The sequence below is a fragment of the Adiantum capillus-veneris genome, chromosome 6, assembly GCF_014529385.1.
Source record: "Adiantum capillus-veneris isolate H3 chromosome 6, ASM1452938v2, whole genome shotgun sequence".
Taxonomy (NCBI): Eukaryota; Viridiplantae; Streptophyta; class Polypodiopsida; order Polypodiales; family Pteridaceae; genus Adiantum; species Adiantum capillus-veneris.
In genome coordinates, this window is record NC_140936.1 from 54,635,328 (window position 1) to 54,656,046 (window position 20,719).

A 20,719-nucleotide genomic window follows, 5' to 3' on the forward strand; every position below is an offset into this window, starting at 1 on the left:
GTAACTCGTGAAGCCCCATTTGAGTGTATGCCTCCTACTAAAATTCAAAAGTCCACTAGATGGAAACATTGGAAGTGTGCCTAAATACTAGGATGAGGATGAGGGATCTAGTGTCCTAAGCTTTGCTATCTTGGAGCTATCCCAACCTCAACTGGCAATCCATGTACTTTTTCATTGTTTTCTTAATTTAAGTTCCACCCTCTTCAGAAAAAGAAAACTTATGGCAAACCTTGATTTGTATGATCGTCATCTGTGGGACCAGTGTTTGAGAAATGTGTGCCTCAGCTTAGCCTTGAGCCGATCAAAAAATCAAAACAGCCGATTGAAGGGAGGGGAAGAAGGAGAAGATCCGCTTGAAAAATTTAAGAAAATAGAGTAAAATTGCAAAATGTCCTCTTTGAATCTACTCTAAACTTTTTTTTTTCCATAAAGGGCAAGAGAGATTTTATATTAGAAAAGGACAAAATTACATTTATCTGATACATTCTCTGATAGTATCTCCGCAATGCAGCCTAACAAGGACTCTTTACAAAAAGTGGAAGCATACAAAAAATTACATAGGGCTATTCTATAGCCAAAGTCAGGACTACACATTTCTTTTACTCATTCAAGGACTGCCACCCAAACTGCTACCCCCCAGGAACAAACTCTTGCAAATGGGCAATAAGCCTCAACCCATTATCAAACTGTCTCTTCAGCTTCTCTCCATCCGATTTGCATTCATCAATCATTCTTTGCAGATGCAAATAAGACCCATCCAGCAGAAGTTCTTGTAGTTTATTTATATTGGCGCTATTGTAGCAGCTCATGTAGTCCATCAGCACTTTATATTTTGCTTGATATATCCGGCATTGTTCCAATTTGAGCTTATTAAGCTGCACAAGAAAATGTGAAAAAAACACTCTCAGACTTTTAGTTTGGAAAGACTCATCAAACATACAATTGTTCCGTTCTTTCCAAATGATCCAAAAAATCCCCCCAGATCCTATTCCATACTACTGAGAAGAGAGCAATTGAATCTCCAATTAGGACTTGTTTCCAGCTGGGAGTGAGCTGGGAGTGAACCCTAAACCACTTATAAGAGGGGCTAAAATAGTTGTGTTAGAAGGACAGTTAATGAACAGGTGAGGTGTATCTTCCTGAGTTTGGTTGCATCACTTACAAGTCCCTCCCCCCATGCTTGCAACCCACATTTTATGACCTGTTCAAACAGCTTTATGCATGATCAACCATAGCAGGACAGAGTGTTTGGCAGGGGTATCTAAGTGCCAAAGTGTTTGGAACTTAAAGTTCCATTGTATTCTATCCATAGAGACACGCCATTTTCTATTGAGAATAATGTGTAAAGGTTGTTGCAAAGCTTGGGGTGGGTTTAGGGGATTAGAAAGAGAACCACCCCTTGACCAATATAGTGCCTTGGGTGAATTGAAGAGTGTCCACTCCATCTCTTCAGGGAACATGGTTGTACGTGTATTGATAAGGGTCAACTCCTAGGGTTGAAGATGGAATCTGCAGAGTAATTCCATGTTGGACATCCACCTATGTTCTGTTCTGTGCCACAGATCCCTCCAAGTGATGAGATGATACCCTTCTTTGGATCCTTTTGGTTGTCCTAAGTTGCCTCTGATTGAGAGGAAGAACTACGGGGAAAGACCACCACATAGACTCTGTTGCTTTGAGATGAAAGCTATGTTTTGACTCCTAATTTATTCTCAGTAGCTTTCAGTATCTATTCCATGCATTCCAAAGTGATTTGAGTAGGTCTGAGCCATTTGCTACCACATCAAAGGGTCCAAAGAAAATAGTGATCCAAGGTAGGTTTTTGAACCCCTATACTCCTCAGATTTGAAACAGGTTTAGTTTCCAAAATAAAAGTGAGGCCCATTCTTCCTTGGGTTGTTCTAGGGCTCTGAGAATGAGCTTCATTGCCTGCTTGTCGGCCCAGTGATTTATGTTGGTGAGACCCAGGCCCCCTTGCTCTTTAGGAAGACAGTAAACTTCCCATTTAACTTAAGCCAATTTTTTCTTAAGAGGGTCTCCTGACCATAGAAAGTTCATGCAGATCCTAGTTATGTATTTTAGATGGGAATTTGGGGGCCTCCAGCACGAGAGGAAGAAGAGTACATAGCATGAAATGTAGTGCTTGATGAAAACAGTCCTTCCTGCCAAATTAGCTTGAAACCCAATCCATCTATTAAGTTTAGAGTAGAATTTTTCCATAACCCATTGCCACCTTTGTGCCATAGTGACTCTGAACCCAAAAGGTATTCCTAATAATATAAAAATAGTGCCATCCTGGATAATGGAGCACCCTTGCTCAACCACCCAACTTGGCAGAGGAGAATGGGATGCTCTGATGCCTGTTTTGGAATGATTGATCCGAGAGCCGCATGTTGTACAGAACACATTGAGGCACTCCCGAAAGGCTTTCAGGGAATTGTCATCATTCTGTACAAGCCCATTTGTGTCATCAAAAAATTGGGAGAGACACTGCTGCCTCCCATCTAGCAGAGTGATACCTCGAAGGCTGCCTTCTTGAATCTTATCTTTCACCAGCCATTTCAGAGAATCAGCTGAAGTGGCAAAGAGAAGAGGTACTAGAGTGCATCCCTGTCGGACTGATCTGTTGAGTGAGAATGAATCCGACAAAGCGTTGTTTAATGCTACCCTGGCTTGGGCATTTCCCAGAAGAGTTTGAACATGCCTTACTATCCTAGGGCCAAACCCCATCATGACTAGACACTCTAGAATGAATGACCATTCTAGTCTGTCATAGGCTTTGTCAAGGTCAACCTTGACAAAGAAGAAGTCTTGATTAGAATCCCCCGCATGCTCTATCCCTTCCCACATGGCTATGAATGCTTCCATTATCCTCCGACCTTTGATGAAACCCTTTTGTTCAGAGCCCAACAATTCAGAGAGAACTGGGGCAATCATGAGAGCTATGGCCTTAGCAAAGAGTTTGTAGGCTGAGTTGAACATTGTTAAGGGTCTCCAGTTGGAGAGAATCTCCTTGGGGCCCTTTTTGTGCAGCAGTTTAATAATACCTGTGAGCTGTATTGGAAGGGCCCCATGTTTAATTGATTCTTCCCATACTCGGAGTAGAATTGGTGCAAGTACATCTCTGAATATTTGATAAAACTCGGTTGGGAGGCCATCAATACCCGGGTCTTCTTTGGTTTAAGAGCATCGATGGTCCTTTTTATTTCCCCTATCGAGAGCTCCAAATCGACTTGTGCACTCAAGTGAGGTGGGACCACTCTCCTCCTGCACTTCCTTATGATTGCCCTTGTGAGAGTAACAACCTCATCTTTTCTTCGGGGGGATTGAACAACTGGGTGAAGTGCTCCCTGGCTAGCTCTAAATTAGCCTCTTCAGAAGTGGATTTTCCTTTCGGGCCTAACAGCAAAGGAACCAATTCTCTCTGATGTTTCTTCCTAAGATTCCTAAACATTACCTTGGACGGTTTGTCAACCTTTGCTGCCACCATTCTCGAAAGAACATTGTTGTATGGTGAAGAGTAATGTCTTCTTGTATCTTAAGCTCATGCCTAAGCGTGGATATTTTAGTATGGATGTCTACATCCTTTGAGCTATATGATTCTAGTTCTATTAGCTTGTTGTAGATGGAGTCTTTCCTTTTTCTTCTTATCTCAGTTACCCTTTTCTTAAAGGTAGCCAAAGAATGTTGAGTGTTGGCTATAGCCAAATTCGAAGCTTTGGCTGGTGGGATGCCCTTTGAGAATGCTTGAACCCATATTGCTTTGATGTTATCATGTACTTCCCCTAGCTGAAAGAGTGAGAAATCGGTGTAAAACCAATGATTGCGGATTTTGTTACATTTATAATCCAAAGTGATGATCAATGGGTAGTGATCTGATGCACAAGAAGTGAGTCTTGGTGCTGCTTTTACCCTATTGAACTGCCTGGCCAGTGGCATGCTTACATAGCACCTATCCAGTCATGCCTTTCTGGCAAGCGTTCCTTTTGAATAGTTTGCCAGTTGAATTCTCCGGGAGTGCCTACATCCCAGAGATCTAATTGCTCCTTAAGTTTTCTCAATTCTTGCTGTTCAGTACCTGACAATATTTGCCCCTTCATTTGGTATCAGTCTTCCATGGACTCGACCATGTTGAAGTCCCCAAATAGGATGATCTAGCCCTTGAGATGAGCAAGCTGACTCCATAGCTGGGTTCGGTCTTTGACAGGCCCTCCCGCATATAGACACCATCAAGCAGTTGATTGGGGACTCGATGGCTAGTGCTACCCAATACTCTCCTACTGATGACCATTGATGATTAATCTTCAAGCTCAGGGGGAGCCCCATGGCAGTCCCTCTTGATCCTCTGGAGTGAGTTGAGTGATGCCACTGATGTTCTTTAGATATCGATTGAAGTCTTTGACTGAGCTCCAGCATTGCGGTTTTCATTTCTTGTAAACATATGATGTCTACCGGCTAGTTGTTAATCCATGCTTTGATCTTCTTGGCTTTATTAGGGTCTGACAACCCTTTTATATTCCAAGAGAGCACCTTCATGTATTACTTCTTCGGTCTTTGCGGTTTTTATTATAAGCCCTTAGTGAGGGCTGAGCTACTGAGTTGTGACTCCTCTGATTATCTTCGTGAACCTCCATAGGTGAAGGGACTACATCGGGGTTCCCTACCTGGCTAGGGACAACGTTCTCCTTGTTGTGCTCATTGTTTTTGAAGGCTTTGTTCAAATCAATGGCGGTAGCTCTGTCTGCCTTGTTAACCTGATCTTCCAGTCGAGATTCTGTGTTGTCATCCTCCTCCGAGTCCTGCCCAATAGAGTCGGCCACCTCCGAGTCTTCCCATTCAGGGAGTGTAGCTAGTAATGCATATTTGTTGGGGGGTCTAGGTTTGACTCTCTCATTTGTCTATTTTTCGGCAAGGGGCCGCTCCACCCTAGTGACCTGAGGGGGATAGCTGGCGAGGGAGCCTGGATTTTGTCGTCACTGGGAGCCTGGTTTTTTCCATCACTGTTCTCAAAGCTAGCTGAGGTTTGAACTGGTTTCGGTTTTCTGATAGGTCAGTCACGCACAAATTGCCCCTTAGTTCCACAATGGAAATAGGCATTTGGTAGGTACTTGTAGATCAAGGGCTTTTCAAAGTATTCCCCATCGTCCAGAGCAATCACCATCGATTGTGGGAGGTCTTTTGAGATATCCATCTCTATCAAGTCTTGTGGGTGCCATGAGGGGATGTAATCCCGCTGGGCGGCCTCCTAGGACCTTACCAAGCTACGAGCCAATTACCCGTAGGTGATTGTGAAAGTGCAGTGGCAGATTTGGGAATTCTACCCAAATTGGGAAATGCGAGAGAGCATCTCTCTCTGCATTGTACTTTTTGTGCCATTTAAATAGGCACAGAGGAGACGTTCGTAGTAACCACTATCCCGTACTGAGGACCCTGAAGGGCATATATGTAGTATTGAAAACAAAAGCATACTGATTCTTGGGCAGGGCCTGTATGGTCTCCACTTCTGCCCCAATAGACCCCCATTGATTCCTAATCCATCCTCTCAGAACGTCAACCAGAGGACGTGGGCCAACTAAGAACCCAATTAGAGCTCTGTTTTCTAAATCAGTTTTGGTTTTTTGAACTTGAACAAAGGGCAGTGTGACCAGAGGCTTACCGTCTGGAGTTTTGCCAGGGCTTTCTGCAGCAGTGCCTCTGCTTCCTCCTGGTTGAGGCTCTGGGGCAACATTATGGGCGGTTGCAACGGCAATGCCTTCAGTAGGCCCAGGATATGTCCATGTTGGTGGGTTGGAAGAGGATGGCTAGGTGAAGAACTGGGCATCATGGCGAACCAGTCTCGCTGCTTCGAGCTTGCTTGCACTGTCATGCGGGAGTTGGTCACCTCCGTTGGGAAAAGCTACAGTAGGGTTAAAGTGAGTAAAACCTTGTTGGTGAAAGCCATTTATTCCTCCTGCGTGGGCGGCCGGGGAGTTGTTTCGGAGTAATGAGTGATGGGATAACCTGCCTGACGTCCATATGTTGGGGGATCTTGTGTCAGCAGCTAGAGCGGGTGAGATGACTTGTGAGGTCATCTCACCAAGGGCAAAGTGGGAGCGAGAAGACAGCGCTGTTACACGAGTGTAGTTACGCCATCGCTAAGGTTACAAAGCTTCTACTAACGAGCTTCCACTTTATCTTCTGGGCTGGTACCTTCCAACTCTAAACTTTTTTTTTTTTTTTAAACCAAGTACGCGCTGTGAATTAATTAGAGTCGTCCAAAAAAATTACATCTGGGTGCCCAAGGAAGGAGCAGAAAGATAGAACATACATCGATACAAAATCTGATGGTCCTCCATGAGGGCTCATCATATATAATAAAGCCCTACAATCTATCAATCTCAGCCTGTAGTTGTGAAATGAAGATCTGAGCGTCTGCATACTTGACTGCAAGGTCGTTCACATCATCCACTAGCCCCGTTAGCCAGTCATGCATTAGCTCCAGGGTGCCATTGTCGACAAGATGTTGTTGAGCTTGTGGGCTCTGCAGGCAATAGAACTGCATGGCATCACCCAGAACTGCCATCCGGTTTCGATAGATCCTCAACTGAGATATGAGGAGGGTGGAGTTCTTCACATTACATCCAAAGAAAATGCTTTTTAGATTCTGATGAGCCCCAACATTACCATACAGCTGAATATTCCTATAGGTCCACAACACCCACAGAAACTCAGCTCTACTCCTCTGCCAAAACTCGTGAAGAATTGTGGTCCCCTCCCCTAGTAGAAATTGCTTCCAACTAGGTACATAACCCAAGGTTTTGAACAGGGGGGCAAGAATTTTGAGGTTAGAGGGGCAATTGATGAACAAATGTGGTATGTCTTCTAAGTGTTGCTGGCATCTGGTGCAAATCCCATCACCCAACCCAGTATTTCTCTGTTTCTCTCCTGTCCACAGGGCTTTATGCAGAATTAGCCACATCAGAACTGACTGTTTGGGCTGGATATGCCTCTGCCAAATGGAGGAGAACTTAAAGTTCCATTGTTTTCTATCCCATGACACGTGCCACCTGCGGTTCAGAGTGACATGGAGGGGAGGGTCACAGGGCTTGATAAGGTTAGGAGGGTTAGTAAGAGCAGCACCTCCCTGCCAGCAAAGATCTTTACTGGTAGATTCTAGATTTGCCTCAAAGATCCAATAACTCTCCAAAGGAAAATCAGAGATCCTTCTTTCTATGAGGAGCACCTCCCAAGGTTGAAGATGGAAACGTGTGAAAAGTTGGTGACCAGTAAACCAAGAGCGGGAGTCAGCATTCCACAGGTCCACCCATCTTTGTAGTCCTTTTTTATGAATTCTCCTTGCTGTCCTCAGTTGGGCTGCTGTGATAGGGGGGATTGGGGGTTTGGACCACTAGATAGACCCATACTCCAGGATGATCTCCCCTTTCCTAGATGTCGAGCTGTACCTTAAACTACTTTTGTACCGATTCCATGCCTCCCAAATTGACTTGATAAGGTGGGATCCCATGGAGGAGACAGGTTCTGAGCCAAAGAAAATAGTAATCCATGGTAGATCGTTCCACTTGGGAGCACCTTTGATGTGAAAAAGTTTCAGATTTTTGAACAAGAGTCTAGCCCACTCCGCCTCCGGGTGGTCAAGAGCTCTTATGACCAATTTGGAGGAAATTTTATCCGCCCATTGGCCAAGATCTCGAATGCCCAGTCCTCCAAGAGACTTAGGCAGGGTGCAAACATCCCACTTGACTTTTGCAGCACCTCTTTTAAAAGGATCCCCAGACCATAGGAAATTCCTGCACACTTTGATTGCTTCCCTGATGTGGGAGTCAGGAGGACGCCAGCAGCACAGAAAGAATAATAGGTAGGCAGAGATGAAATGGTTAAGGACCAAGACCCTTCCCACTATGTTAGCTTGGAGACCAATCCACCTATTCAGTTTGCTTCTGAACTTGTCCATCACCCATGCCCATCTCTGCCTCATGGTAACTCCGAACCCCAAGGGGATACCAAGAAGCCTAAACACTTGACCATCAGGAATCACTTGGCAACCTTGGTCTAGCAGCCATTGAGGGATGGGGGAATAGGAGGCTCTCACTCTTGTTTTAGCATGATTGATCCTCGAGCCAGAGGCTGAGCAGAAAATGTCTAGAGCCTCCCAAAAGTGTTTCAAGGAGTTCTCCTCATTCTTGAGCAATCCATTCGTATCATCTGCGAATTGAGAAAGGCAGAGCTGTTTGGAGGTGCCTGGCAAAGAGATACCCTGAATGAGGCCTCTCTGCATCCAGCCTTTGATGAGGCAGTTAAACCCATCTCCAGCTATTGCAAAGAGTAGGGGGGCCAAGGGGCAGCCTTGTCTCACTTATCTGTTCAGAACGAATGCTTCTGAAATCATCCCATTGAGGGCTACTTTTGCATGGGCATTCCCAAAGAGCGTTTTGACGAACCTTAAGAGGTTCTGGCCAAACCCCATGTGGTGGAGACTTTCTAAAATGAAGGACCACTCGAGTCTATCATAGGCCTTGTCATAATCTACTTTAATAAAGACGTAGTCCTGCTTCGTTTCTTCAGCATATTCAACCCCTTCCCAGAGGGCTATGACAACCTCAAGGATCCTCCTACCTTTTATGAACCCTTTCTACTCCTCATTAAGCCATTTTGACAGATGGATGGAGATTCAATTAGCAACAGACTTGGCAAATACTTTGTAGGCTGACTTGAGCATAGTGAGGGGTCTCCAATTGCTAATATCTTCCTTTGGCCCTTTTTTGTGGAGAAGCTTTATAACTCCAGTGTTGATGAGGTTTGGAAGAGCGTGGTACTTGAGAGACTCCTCCCAGACTTGAAGGAGGCAAGGAGTAATGATCCCTTTGAATTGTTGGAAAAACTCAGCTGGGAGACCGTCCAGCCCCGAGGTTTTATTGGGCTTAAGAGATTCAATTGCAGAATAGATATCTGCTGAGGAGAGAGGGGAGTCAATGATAGCCACATCATCAGCAGGAATGACCCTCTTTCTGAAGTCCCAAATGATTCTTCTGTTGGCTGCCACCTGCTCGGAAATAACCTCCTTGGGGCTGAATACAGTCTCGAAGTGGCCTCTGACGAATTCTAGGTTGCTTTCCTCTGAATCAGCAACACCACTCCCAGTGAGGAGCCAGGGAACAAGTTCCCCGGCATTTTTCTTTCTCAGGTTGCGGAACATCTCCTTAGACGGCCTATCGGTTTTACCTGCCCACCATTCTTTGAAAAATAGCTTAGTGTGTTGTAGAGCTAGGTCCTCTTCCTCTTGAAGATGGGCCCTGAGAGAGTTTATCTTGTCTTGTTGGGATGGGTTATGGGCTTGATCACTTTCAAGAAGGCACAGCTCTGCATAGACATGATCTCTTTTTTCCTTCCTTAATCTGGTGACCTCTTTCCTAGTGTTGATGAGCAGCTTTTGAGTTTGCTTTACTGCACTACACCATGCTTTGGCTGGGGAGGAGGAGCAAGAGAATGTACTAGTCCAGATGCTTCTCATGCTATCAATCACTTCGGGTCTGGAAAAAAGGCTTGGGTCAGTGTGAAACCAGTTATTACGAATTTTACTGGCTTTATCATCAAATGTGGAGAGGAGGGGGTAATGATCGGACAAGCATGAGGTGTATATGGGTTTAGATTTGACCCTGTTAAAACTGTTGGCCACTTATGCCGAAACATAGCATCTATCTGAAGGAGTACGAGCGGAAGTGCGACACGAGAGAGAGTGCGAGAAGAAGAGCATGACGATATGGTGAACTCGCTCTATTGTAATGTGTAGAGCATAGTGCGTTCTTATTAGGTTTTTACAAAAGAATATGTGTACATACCTGGCGGCCCGCCCACTTACCTGGGCGACCACATTGGGCTTTATACCCCAACAACCTCCCACTTAAAGTCCAATGTGGTACTTTAAGTGTGAGAGAAGCTACTATACAAGCTAATATACAAGAGATGCAGAGAAGTGATGTACTACCCTACACCTAACTGCTTGCAAAAATGCGCAAAGCTCTCTGAGGGAAGTCCTTTTGTAAGTAGATCAATAGGATTTTCTGTGGTGTGAACTTTGACAAGATGAAGTTGCTTATCCTCGAGCATTTCCCTCATGAAATGATACTTCACATCCACATGCTTTGTCTTTGAGTGATAAACTGGATTGCGAGCCAATTGTATAGCACTTTGACTATCACAAAATAACACAGGCATCTCTTCTTTGATTCCCAAATCTGTTACTAGTCGATTAAGCCAAATTGATTCTTTGCATGCCTCTGATGCTGCAACATATTCAGCCTCTGTAGTAGACTGAGTAACACAATCTTGTAATCTAGAACGCCATGATACTACTCCACCAGCCAATGTAAAGACATACCCTGACGTTGACCTTCGGTTGTCTAAGTCACCTGCATAATCTGAGTCTGTAAAACCCTTTACACTTAGCTCCTGACTCCCATAGCATATACGCATACTCTTTGTAGCTTTCAGGTATCTCAATATTCCTTTCACTGCCTCCCAATGTTTCTTGCCTGGGTTTGACATGTATCGACTTACTACTCCCACTGCAAATGCAATGTCTAGGCGAGTAGCAATCATTGCATACATCAAACTACCCACTGCAGACGCATATGGAATCTTATCCATTTCAGCCTGTTCTTCCTCAGACACAGGACAATCTTGTTTGCTAAGTTTCACATATGGTGGCAATGGAACACTCAGTGCCTTTCCCTTCTCCATATTGAAACGTTGCAAAACCTTGTCAATATACTCTGTTTGAGATAACCAAATCAACTTCTTTGATCTGTCTCTCTCAATGCGCATACCAAGTATATGACTTGCCTCACCCATGTCTTTCATGTCAAACGATTTTGCCATCTTTGACTTCAAAGCTGAAATTTCTTCCAAGTGCTTGCCAGCAATCAACATGTCATCCACATACAAAATAAGGATCAGCCAACTACCATCCTTAGCCTTCTTTGTATATAGACAGTGATCGAACTCACTACGTTTGTAGCCTTGAGAAAGCATAAACTTGTGGATTTTATGGTACCATGCCCTCGGTGATTGTTTTAAGCCATAAAGACTCTTTAACAACTGGCATACCCAATCTTCCTTGCCTTTCTCAACAAACCCTTCTGGCTCCTGCATGTAAATTTCCACATCTAAATCACCATGCAAGAACGCTGTCTTGACATCCATTTGGTGCAACACCAAATCTAATATGGCAACCAATGCAAGAAAGCATCTCAATGTAGTCATCTTGACCACCGGAGAGAAGACTTCATCAAAGTCAATGCCTTGTTCTTGCTTAAAGCCCTTGGCAACAAGCCTTGCTTTGTACTTTGGCTGACTATCATGAGCGGTGATCTTATACCTGTAAACCCATTTACAAGGTAAAGCCTTTTTGCCCTGTGGTAATTTAACTAGCTTCCATGTCTTGTTTTTATGCAGAGCTGTCATCTCTGACTGCATGGCCAATTGCCAATTCCCGGAGTCCTTCATTTGCACTGCTTCCTTATAACATGAAGGCTCATTGCAATCAGTCAATATGACATAGTTCATAGATGGAACAAACCTATCAGGAGGTCGCGTGACACGTCCAGATCTACGCACAATAGGTGGCTCAGGCTCAGCCACAACCTGTGGTTCCACTCTATCCTGTCCTTGCTCCTCTTGAGCCCTGACATTTTGTCTTGCACGTGCAGGTCCATCTTCTTGGAAGACAACTCTTATAATCTCCTCAACCCTCTCTGGTTTAGAATGATATTTGGATTCATTAAAGTGAACATCATTGCTGCGGAAAACCTTTTTGGATTCGAGATCCCAAAGTCTGTACCCCATATTACCAGAATTACCATAGCCTAGAAAGATGCACTTTCTACTCTTTGGCTCAAGTTTGTTCCTAAATTCCTTTGGAACGTGAGTATATGCCTCACAGCCAAAGACTCTGAGATGCTTGTATGAGGGCATTTTGCCTGACCATACCATCTCTGGCACTGAATCCTTCTGTAAAAACTTTCTAGGAGATCTATTTACAAGATGAACAGCTGTTGATACAGCTTCAGCCCAAAATTCATTTGGCAATTGTGCATTAGACAACATACTTCTGACCTTCTCTTGTATGGTCCTATTCATCCTCTCAGCAACACCATTTTGAGGAGGATTGTAAGGAGCAGTAAGTTCACGTTTTATACCTTTTGACTCACAAAAGTCCTGAAAGTCCTTTGAAACATACTCTCCACCATTGTCAGTGCGTAAGCATTTAAGCTTCTTGCCACTCTGATTCTCCACAAGTGTCACAAACGTTTTGAAAAACTCAACGCTTCATCCTTGTGCTTGAGAAAGTAAACCCATACTTTCCTCGAGTAATCATCTATAAATGTCATAAAGTAAGAAGCTCCCCCTAGAGATAGGTTAGGCATAGGTCCACACAAATCACTATGAACAAGTGCCAACTGTGTATCTCTTCTATTGCTTCTATGCTTATGTGGCTGCTGCGTTTGCTTACCATACAGACAATGTTCACAGAATTCAAAATCATTAAATGAAAAGCCAGGCAAATAACCAGAACGAGACAAGATTTCCATTCCCTTCTTGGACATATGTCCTAACCGGCTATGCCACAAAGAAACGTTCGGCTTCTCGGTTACATTGATTACATTTTTAGAGACATTTGATACATAAATCATGTAAAGTCCTCCAGACTTTACTCCATGTGCTACTATCATAGAACCCTTGGATATCTTCCACATGTTCTGTCCAAAAGTGGTGACGTAGCCAGCATCATCAAGTAAACCTGTGCTGATCAAGCTCTTTGTAATTGCGGGAACATGTCTCACATTCTTCAGCGTGAAAGAAGAGCCATTCTGAAACTTCAATTGAACATCTCCAACACCTAAGATCTCACATGTCTGCCCATTGCCTAGCCGAACATGATCTTTAGTGGGCACATAAGAGGTAAACCACTCCTTGTTTGGAGACACATGAAGTGATGCCCTTGAGTCTATAATCCAGTCACTCAGTGCATTTCCATCAGATGCTGTAAGAAGAGCTGAGTCCATTGTATTCTTCAAGAAGTAGATGTCTCCTGACACTAGACTGTCATCCTCTGCAACAGTGTTTGTCACATTTATTTCTTGAATCTTCACTGAGGACTTGTTCTTCTCACCATGGTCTTCAGCTTTCTCTTTACCTTTTTCTGCTTTCCATTCTCTGCAGTCTCTTTTCATGTGACCCTTCCTCCCACAATGGTAGCATTCTATGTCACTCTTGCCTTTAGCACTGCGGGACTTGCTACGAGACTGATTCCTCTTTCCACCTTTGTACTTTTCTTTGGTCCTTCCCCTGACAACTAAGGCTGTTCCTTTGCCTTTGTCCATTGTCTTTCTATTGGTTTCTTCAGTAAGCAGACTTCCTTTTACACCTGCTATGTTCAAACCATCTGGAGGTGCAGAATTACTCAAAGCTGTGCGAAAAGTGTCCCAACTTTCCGGCAATGTGATCAACAGGAACATAGCTCTAACAGGTTCATCAAACTTGACACCTTGAGCTGACAACTGACTGTAGATTGTGTTGAATTCATTCAAATGATTGGACATAGGTGTCCCTTCTTTCATCTTCAAGTCAACAAGCTTCTTAAGCCAGTATACCTGTGAAGCTGCACTCTGCTTCTCATAAAGATCACTCAGCTTTAACCATGCTTGATAAGCCGACATCTCGTCTGCTACATTGAAGTAAACGCTTTCTGCCAAAGTCAGCATAATGGTAGAAAGTGCCAATTCATCCATTTCGCTCCATTCATCTTCGTCCATATCTTCTGGTTTTATCCCCTTGAGCTTTATAGGTTTTATCTGCTTCTTTTGTACCAACACGTGCCAAATCTGCTGCTTCCACAATGGAAAATTGGTTCCATCCAGCTTCTTGATATTGTAAAGAGCAGTGTCCTGTGATCCAGCCATAGCTACGCTTCACAGTAGTTTACTTTCCTGGGAAAAATTCAGCAGAGTTTCCCCTGTAAACTGACCTCTGAACCAATATCAACCTGTCAAATGAACCAAGAAAGCTTCAGATTCTGCATAAATTTCGGCAAAGTCTCCTTTGTAAAATGGCTCTGGTGTACTCAAAAAACAGACCAAAAAAAAGCTCAAAAAAACATTGTCTCTCTGACACTGTAAGCTGCGGGTAAACTTGTCCTGCACCTGTATTGTCTCTCACTGTCCTGTCACTGTCTTGTAAGCATAGACTGCGACAATGCCTCAACGGTAGTAAAGCAAAGATGCAATCCCAACTGTCTAACTCACAGTCAATACATCCTAGCTGCCTATCTAAGGGTGCTCGAGGGATCGCTCCAAGACCTGTATCACCGAAAGGATCTCAACATTCGAGAATCCCTCAACTCAATAAAACCTCACTCGACCCTCAACAAAGGCTGCAGTAAATCTGACAATACATAGACTTCCCACAAAGTCATACATCCACAAATTTCCCACTGTATGCTGTAACCGCTGCGGCGGTTGTTTGCTGCGTGACTCACAGCCAGCAAACCCTCAACAGACATACATCATCTCTGACAATACATCCCATGTGGAAGTACCTGCAATGTCAGAAAGAAATCTGGAATATCAAGTAGCAAACACAAGCTACCTGATGAACTAGTGGATGTCGCCTACAGTCTGTGTGTAGATGCGCACGTGTCGTATGTGACACGCCTCCAAGAACTGTGAGCCGTCCTTCGATGTGTAGACAACCACAAATCAGCACTGTGGGAGTGTCGATATCCTCAACACCTCCAGTCGTAGGCCGAAAACCCCAAATTTGCAGAGTCGGATCTGCACCCGTCGAGACCACGTAGTCGAAAATGGCCTGCGCAGACCTTTGTCGAAGCCGAACGGTGGCCGAGATTTGGGGCCGTGTCTTCGCCTATCGAATTTCACTCCAATCTGAGCTGGTGACTCTAGCCTCCTGCAGTGCTGCCCCGAGCCTCGATCTGAGCTCTGATACCAGTTGAAGGAGTACGAGCGGAAGTGCGACACGAGAGAGAGTGCGAGAAGAAGAGCAAGATGATATGGTGAACTCGCTCTATTGTAATGTGTAGAGCATAGTGAGTTCTTATTAGGTTTTTACAAAAGAATATGTGTACATACCTGGCAGCCCGCCCACTTACCTGGGCGACCACATTGGGCTTTATACGCCAACACTATCTAGTCTCGCTTTCCTGGCTAGATGACCCCTACTATAATTCTGCCAGGTAAACTCGCCTTGAACGTTGACATCCGATAAGTCAAGAAGATCCTTACAAGACTCCCACCTGATCTTCTCCTCACCTTGGATGACCTGACCCATCCTGAGATATCTATCATCTAGGGATTCAACCATGTTGAAATCCCCTAAGAGCATCATAGGGCCAGGAAGGGATGAGATCTCCTCCCAAATTTTGGCTCGATTGCTTGTGGACCCTCCAGCATAAACTGAAACAAGCAGGCAATTAAAGGGGTGGGGTAGGGGATAGCACACCAGAATTCAAACTGTCTAGCTCGATCCAGCCCAACAGCCAGCTCTTTCTTTAGCCCAATGGCAGTACCTCCAACTCCTCGAACATGAGTAGAGACTACCCACGAGAATTCTGGGCAAATCTCTTTTAGCCGCCTGGCGAGATCCTCTCCTACTGTCTTAATCTCTTGTAGAGAGCAGATGTCCACTGGATTGCCCTTCAACCATGCTCTGTATTTTTGGGCTTTAAGAGGATCCGAGATCCCTTTTACATTCCACGACAAGAGTTTCATTGATTGGACTTCTTCTTACCCTTATTCTGTTGGGTCTTGGTGGGGGTACTAGTCGCTGCAGAATGATTTCTCTTATTGTCTTTAACTATCTCCATTGGTTCTGAGGATATGTTTGCATTCAATTCCTGTAAAGGCGCCTGGGATGCATGATTGAGGTCAATGACCTTGGACCTAACTTCCAACTGGAGTTCGAGAGGGGGAAGAGCCTCGCCAGAGGCTTTTTCCTTGGGGGTGGCTCCAATTTCTCCTTCGTCTGGCTCAGACCCAGAGTCGGAAACGTCGGACTCTTCCCACAAGGGGAGCTCTGCAAGGAGAGCGAACCGATTGTGATTCTTGGATTTCGGACAGTTGCCTTTTGACTTGCCGGCAGGGGTCCTGGAGGTCTTGGTGGCTGCTGGAGCATACCCTTCAGCTTTCTAAGCAGGTGATTTGAGGTCAACCTTCTTGGCAACAGGGGGGTCTTCCTTGGGAGGGGGAGGAGGGGGATAATTTATGGGGCATTCTCTGATAAAGTGACCGGTTGTCCCACAATGGAAACAGGCATTCGGAAGGTACTTGTAGATTATAGGTTGTACCATCCTCTCCCCTTCATCAGTGGCTAAAATCATGGCCTCAGGTAGGGGGTGGGAGAGGTCCATTTCTATTAGCATCTGGGGATGCCATGAGGGATTGAACTCCCGCTGGGGCTTGCCACCGAGCACCTTCCCGAGTTGATCTCCGATGAGCCGCAGGTGGTGACGATGGTGGAGGGGGAGGTCCGGGAGTTCTACCCAAACAAGGTAGTTCTCCAAAGCTGACTTGTCAGGGTTAAACCCCTTGGACCATTTAAACAAACATAGAGGCGAGGATCTGACAACCTTGTGACCAGTGCTCAATATCTCAAAAGCCATCTCCTCTGTTTTGAACATGAACAGGAAATGGTTTTTGGGGAGGGCCTGTATCGTCTCCACCTCACAGCCTCGTGTTCCCCACTGGTTGCGTACCCAAGCTCTGAGGACTTCAACTGGGGGACGTGGACCAGCAATAAGACCTATAAGGGCCCTCGATTCAAGGTCCTTTTCAGTTTTTTTAACCTGTGAGGCAAGAAGGATAACCATAGGCAAACCTCTTGTGTCTGTTGGACGCCGCGGTCCCCATCAGTGTTCTTGCTGTGTCCACCGAAGAAGCTCGGGGTACCATCACGGGATGACCAAGCAAGTCCCGGCGCAACAGAGCTCTTATTTGGGCCTGACGGCGGATAGAAAGCATCCTTTGGGATGGCATCTTGTCTTCCTCTTAGAGTCTCCTGGAGCTGAGAGGCGGAGCTGAGAGGCGACTGCTTGAGGCAGATTGTTGAAAAGCTGTTGCGCAAACAGATGAGAGGACCCGGGTCTACTTGAAATGCAGGGTTCAAGTTTTGGGAGAGCAAGGGACGATGAGGGAGCGGATTTGACAGGCTCCATACGGAGTCGGCATGAGGGGAAGTAATGGGGTGAAATGAGGGAGTCACCCCCCCGAGCTAGAGGGGATGAGAGAGGACATCGAAAAGACGTTCAGTCTGCCATGGCTAAGCTAGGGCTCACAGCGCTCTTACTCTCTCAAGACTTGAACTCTAAACTTTAAAGGGAATTTAGTGTTTGTGAAATTGATTTTTCTGAAACACTGCGTGGGACATAGGCCTTTTGGAAATGGGTGGTGGGGGGCCAGGATTACTAATAATAGTAAAGAGTAAAGGGGGAGTAAAATCTTACAATGAACGAGGTCGAGGAGCTGTAATGGTGGTATGATGGCATGTAAGAAGCCGCCGGCGCTCATAAAAGACGCACGTGCCGAGGTGACACATCACCTCTGCAGGTTTCGGACTAGTGCGCATGAAAAGTTGTCACACTGTCAGCCACCGTCGCCACGTGGTCCCTTTTCCTGCTGTCCTGAGTCCTGATTCGAGAGTCCCGATTCCTCCAAAAAGAACCGCAGCCCGACAATCCTCCTGCCGGCGACACTCAGCGAGTCAGTGCTGACGAAGCCTGAGCTGCCTCAGGCCCTCCCAGGGAAAGGGCAAAATCAAAAACCTTGGAAACGGGCACACTTATTTGAAACACTTGCTTGAAACGTCCTCCATCCCCGGCCGCGAGTCTTGTTTATAAGTGACACGCGGTGTGAGTGGAGCGACCGACGGCAAGGGTGCACGATCGACGTCGCGTTGTTTTTAGGCCGTCGGATCTCCCCAGCAGGGCCTCCCCGCCCATCCTCATTACCCTTATCCAACCCGCCTATCGCACGCCAGTGCAGGTATAGCGACTCCATAACTATATAAATCTCCCGGCCGGCCCGCCCGCCCGTGGGTCCTTTATCAACAAAGGCCAGCGAGGCTCTCATGACTCACCTCACATAATCCTAAATGAGTGCAAGGGTATGGGTTCGATTCCACCAGCAGAGCAGGGTGAGGAACTTTAGGATTTTAACAATCCTTCAAAATAAAATGTAATCTTCAATTGGATGTGAGAAGATTCCATGTAATGATAATAAGGGTTGGGTTAAGATAAGGCCTGTGGAAAAGAAAAGCTTGGTGTCTCGTCTGTCGCCACCTCATCTGAACAATGTTGGAGGGGGAAGAGCGAAAAAGACAGAGAGGTTGAGAGACGCAAGCAACTCTTCCTAGGAGGGGACAAAAGAAAATGGGCCGGTCCGGAGGAAGACAACCTCGACTACAGCGAACCAACTCTCACTAGGCAGCGTTGACGCCCCTGTCCGTAGGACTTCCACCGCCTCGTCTAAACCGGGCCTAAAGAACCTGCCAGTATCTTCAAATTTGAAACACTTGCCAAGATGTGCTGTCAATTTTGAAAAAAAAAGATGAATTACATGAAATGTGCAAAATATTCCAAGGTTGGATCAAAAGATAAAAAAGCACGAGGTTGAGGTGGTAGGTAGAGAAGGTGCAGAACAATCCATGATGAGATTTGTTGACAGGTGGGTTGTCTTCGTCTTTCGCGAAGCTTCTCTCTAGAGAGACACAAACCAACCTCTCCCTCTCTCTCTATCTTGCATGTGCTCGATGTAGAGCCTCTTGAGCAGATGACTTGTTGAGGGTGACAGACGAAGGCCTTCGTGATCTACTCTCTCTGTGTATTAGGGTAAAGGAGCCAGTTTAGAGACACTCAAGAAAAAAAGTGTAATTTTGGGTGGGATTTTGCAAATTTGGTCATATTTGAATTTTGAAATTTGCATGAGATTCCTCATGCAAAGGCGGATTAGGTAATACCAAGATTGATATTTTTTTTATTTAATTTGGGTAGTCAATTTGAGAAAGTTTAAATTTTGAGGTCTTTTAGGGGTTAGAAACACCCAAGGCCCAGTAGTGGGACAGTTTTCAGCAAATCACAAGTTGACACATAAGCAAGATTCCTAGCATATTCCAATTTTTTGTCTCTAAATTGGGGCATGCATGACTTTTAAAAGGCACATGTGTTACAACTGGCTCCTTTACCCTAGCACAGTCGATTGCCTGCTTGTTCTTTCCGACTGTCTCATCTCAGGGATTGTCATGTCCTCTCTCACTCTCTCTATCAGTTAATATGCAAGGAGGCAATTCTCTCTTTCTCTCACTGGAGGAGAGGAAACCCTAGTGTGTGTGTCTCTTTTTGCCAACTAGGCAACTTCCTTTGTGTGTATATTGCGTGCATATGCTATCTGTTGCGAATACAAGAAGGGGGAGAAGGTTGTGCAACATGTGTGTAGGGGTAGGGAAAGGCAACTGTGACTAGAGGAGGCGGGGTAGGAGACCAACGGGGCAAGGCATGACAGTAGCACAAGGCGCAAGGTAGTGCAATCAAGGGGTCGTAGTGAGGGAGTAGCAGGAGGAAGAGATTCTACGAGCTAGGCGTGAGCTCTCTGTTACTAATATATGATTTCTTTTTAGCTGAGCAAGGTATTTAAGAAAATTCAATAAAAATTCATCGTTTTTCATGAAGCTTAGTTTAGAATGTAGTCAAGATTTTGCAATTTTAGTGGTGTGTGCAAACGTTGGCCATAACCATACACAAATCAAGACGAAATTTAAGGTGTTACAACTATTATTTAATAGGGAAAATTACCAAAATATCCCTCTAATTTGTGGAAATTCCCAAAATACCCTTGTATCTATTTTAGCTGGATTGTTCAAGATTTCCTAATGTGCATTCTTTTTTGACAATGTATATCCTTTTTTTTAGTGCTTACAATGTAAGTTGTCACAAATCACATGCCAAAAAAAGACAATTATGTCTAAAAAGAATGAAGCAATTCATCTCCAAAGCCTACATAACCAGCTCAAATTCTAGTTTTAGTACCTTGTATTCATAGGCAATCAGTCTTCTTATGAAAAGCTACAAATGTTTTAATTTTTGGATAAATTTACTCTCACAACGAGGGGTATTTTGGGAATTTTTGAATATTTGAAGGGCATTTTGGGAATTTTTGACAAAATATGAGGGATATATTGGGAATTTTTGAATATTTGAAGGGTATTTTGGGAATTTCCGCAAATTAGAGAGGTATTTTGGTAATTTTCCCTATTTAATATTTTCACACTATTATTCTCAAATTTTAGGCTATCTCCTTTTCCTTTTACTCAATTTATGAATGCGCCATTGTAAGCTAAAGACACGCTTTTCTTGAATATTGATACTCTCTCTCTACATTCGAGAAAAGTTGCCTTGAATTTTCAGCGCAAATTTCAAACAATCCAACAACGATGATTTACACAAAAACGTTTTTTGTTTTAAATGCTCATTCGAGCAAAATTTGAATTAACTCAAAATAATACATGTAAACCCTAGCATATCCTTTGCACAGGGTCTCCAGCTAATACAGAAAAGTCCGTTCAAGGGGCACAAAGCCTCTCAAGGATTTTCAGACCATTGCCCACACAGGAACCTTCACAATATATTACATATTACGAGATACACGTTATCGATTTC

At 44.7% G+C, this 20,719-nt stretch overlaps 1 long non-coding RNA gene and 1 pseudogene across 1 annotated transcript; both read right to left on the reverse strand.

The window, feature by feature from the left end:
- Positions 1-424: 424 nt before the first annotated feature.
- Positions 425-17,902, reverse strand: LOC147455526 (uncharacterized). The gene is made up of 2 exons (XR_015188485.1): positions 17,513-17,902; positions 425-875 (listed from the first exon to the last, which is right to left on the reverse strand). It is a non-coding gene; the product is annotated as an uncharacterized LOC147455526 (long non-coding RNA).
- Positions 5,669-9,217, reverse strand: LOC147455527 (uncharacterized; annotated as a pseudogene).
- Positions 17,903-20,719: the final 2,817 nt, after the last annotated feature.